General features: G+C 37.1%; 1 pseudogene; it reads right to left on the minus strand.

Moving 5' to 3' along the window:
* Window positions 1-286: 286 nt before the first annotated feature.
* LOC149496933 (small nucleolar RNA R71) lies at window positions 287-365 on the minus strand (annotated as a pseudogene).
* Window positions 366-3,122: the final 2,757 nt, after the last annotated feature.

The raw sequence follows: 3,122 nt of genomic DNA on the forward strand, positions 1-3,122 counted from the left end.
GAGCGGCAAGTCGAAATCACTTAAGCATTTCATTGGTCCAATTACATCAATCACCTTGCAAAGCATTCATTCATTAGTTAGTTCATCAACATGACATGGTCTCGGGATCCACCTCGGGTTCGCAAACTATGCCTTAGACATTGGGATAATTAATCCAGTAATTAGGTTAATTAAAATTGGAGTCAACTTAGGATTTTTTCCTAGTTTACCCTAAAATAATTAAACAAGGTGGCGACTCACACATTCACGTGCATTTCTACCCTTAGTCATATTCATTATATGCCAAATATTTGGGGAAGGGGTTCACAGTATGAAGCTTGGGAAAGATTCAAGGATTTGTTGAGAAAGTGCCCACATCACAGTTTGCCTAAATGGTTACAGGTACAAACTTTCTATGTTGCATTATCTCCTAGTACTAAAATCACATTAGATGCAGCTGCAGGAGGATCCTTTGAAAAGAAGGGAATTGATGAGGCATATGAATTGATAGAGGAGATGGCAAGCAATAGCCATTATCAAAACAATACCGAAAGGAAGAGAACTGCAGGAGTCTATGAAATAGATGCTATCACAGCACTTAATGCCAAGGTAGATAACATGGTAAGAAAACTGGACCTGTTAACTACTAATCCTGTGAATTCTATTATACAAGTTTGTGGCAGGTGTAATGGACAACATGGGATTGGAGAATGCATGATAGACTCTTTGAATCCATAAACCTTGGAGCAAGTAAACTATGTGATGAATCAATGAAGGAGGAATTACCCATACTCCAACTCATATGATAATAGATTGAGGAACCATCCTAATCTGTCCTATGGGAATCCTAACAATGCCTTGAATGCACCACCAGGTTTCATTCCTCAAGAGAAGAAATCTCATGATGACCTCCTCATTGCCCTTTCTAAATCACACATGGATTTCATGAATGAAACTAGAGAAAACCATAAAATCCAGCAGGCAGCGATAAGAAATCTGGAGATTCAGCTAGGATAATTTGCAAATATGATGGCATCTCAACCTCAAGGTACGTTACCTAGCAATACTGAAAAGAATCCTAAAGAGCAAGTGCAGGCTATCACCTTGAGAAGCGGCAAACAGTTAGAAGAACCACCAAAGAAAGAAAAGAAAGTGGAAGAACAGCCAAAGGTTCCCATCATTGACCTAGAAGAACAAGAGAAAGTAAAACCTTATGTTCCACCTGTCCCCTTTCCACAAAGGTTAAAGAAAGCACAAGATGACAAGAGCTTCCTAAAATTTCTGGATGTATTCAAAAAACTTCAAATCAACATTCCTTTTGCTGAAGCTCTTGCTCAAATGCCTAGCTATGCGAAATTCCTAAAAGATATCCTGAGTAAGAAACGAAAAATCGATGATCAAGGAACGGTAATGTTAATTGAGGAATGCAGTGCAATAATCCAAAACAAATTGCCTCCGAAGTTAAAGGATCCAGGAAGTTTTTCTATCCCTTGCAATATTGGTAATCTTAATTTCGAAAAAGCTTTGGCAGATTTAGGTGCTAGCATTAATCTCATGTCTTATGAAGTTTTTAAGATGCTAGGCATGGAAGAGCTCAAACCAACAAGGATGTCTCTACAATTAGCGGATCGATCAATCAAATATCCTAGAGGAATTGTGGAAGATGTGCTTGTAAAGGTAGGAATATTCATCTTTCCTGTTGATTTTGTTATTCTTGATATTGATGAAGACAGGGAAGGATCTTTAATCCTTGGGAGGCCTTTTCTTGTAACTGCGAGAGCATTAATTGATGTTTATGAAGGTAAATTAACTTTAAGGGTTGGATAGGAAGAAATTGTTTTTGATGTTCTTAATTCATGTAAACTTCCTATGGACTATGGTGATTGCTTTCGCATTGATGTTGTTGATGAATGTGTGGAAAATACTTTGAATACTAAAGATGACATTAATGAATCAAACATCATGAATAAGAAAGAAAGTGAACCTCCAAAATAAGAACTGAAACAACTTCCACCTCATTTAAAACATGCATTCTTAAGTGAGAATCATTCTATTCCTGTTATTATTTCTTCTCACTTAACGCTTGATCAAGAGGAAAGGTTGTTGCAGGTTCTTCGAAAGCGCAAGAAAGCACTAGGTGGTCAATTTCAGACCTACAAGGAATAAGCCCGAGTATATGTATGCATAAGATCCTGATGGAAGAAGACTACAAACCTTCAATCGAGCATCAAAGGCGATTGAATCCAAATATGAAGGAGGTAGTCAAAGCTGAAATCATAAAACTTCTGGATGCTGGCATTATCTATCCAATTTTCGATAGTAGTTGGGTGAGTCCTGTCCAAGTTGATCCAAAGAAGGGAGGTATGACTGTGATCTCTAATGAAAACAATGAATTAATTCATACAAGAACAGTCACAGGTTGGCGTGTGTGCATAGATTATAGGAAATTGAACAAAGCAACACACAAGGACCACTTTCCCCTACCCTTTATTGATCAAATGCTTGAAAGACTTGCAGGTTATCCATTTTATTGTTTCTTGGATGGTTATTCAGGATACTTTCAAATACCTATTGCTCCTGAAGATCAAGAGAAAACTACTTTCACTTGTCCTTATGGCACTTTTACCTATAGAAGAATGCCTTTTGGACTATGCAATGCCCCTGCAACCTTTCAAAGATGCATGATGTCCATGTTTTCTGATATGGTAGAGAAATTTATTGAAATATTCATGAATGACTTCTCTGTTTTTGGTTCTTCTTTCGATGCATGTCTTCATAACTTATCCTTAGTAATGCAACGATGCGAGGACACTAACCTTGTTTTGAATTGGGAAAAGTGTCAATTTATAGTTAGTGAAGGAATTGTCTTAGGGCATAAGATCTCTCAAAAAGGGATTGAAGTAGACAAGGCCAAAATCGAGGTAATTGAAAAACTACCTCCTCCTAACTCAGTGAAAGGAATAAGGAGTTTTCTTGGTCATGCAGGATTCTACAGGAGGTTCATCAAAGACTTCTCAAAAATCACAAAACCTCTTTATAATTTATTAGTTAAAGATGTTCCTTTTAATTTTGACAAAGAGTGTTTAAATGCTTTTAACAGGTTAAAGAATGAGTTGATCTCAGCACCTATCATTACGACACCA

The sequence above is a fragment of the Jatropha curcas genome, chromosome 4 (genome assembly GCF_041381405.1).
Source record: "Jatropha curcas cultivar XTBG-Jc1 chromosome 4, XTBG_Jcur_1.0, whole genome shotgun sequence".
In the NCBI taxonomy this organism is placed as follows: domain Eukaryota; kingdom Viridiplantae; phylum Streptophyta; class Magnoliopsida; order Malpighiales; family Euphorbiaceae; genus Jatropha; species Jatropha curcas.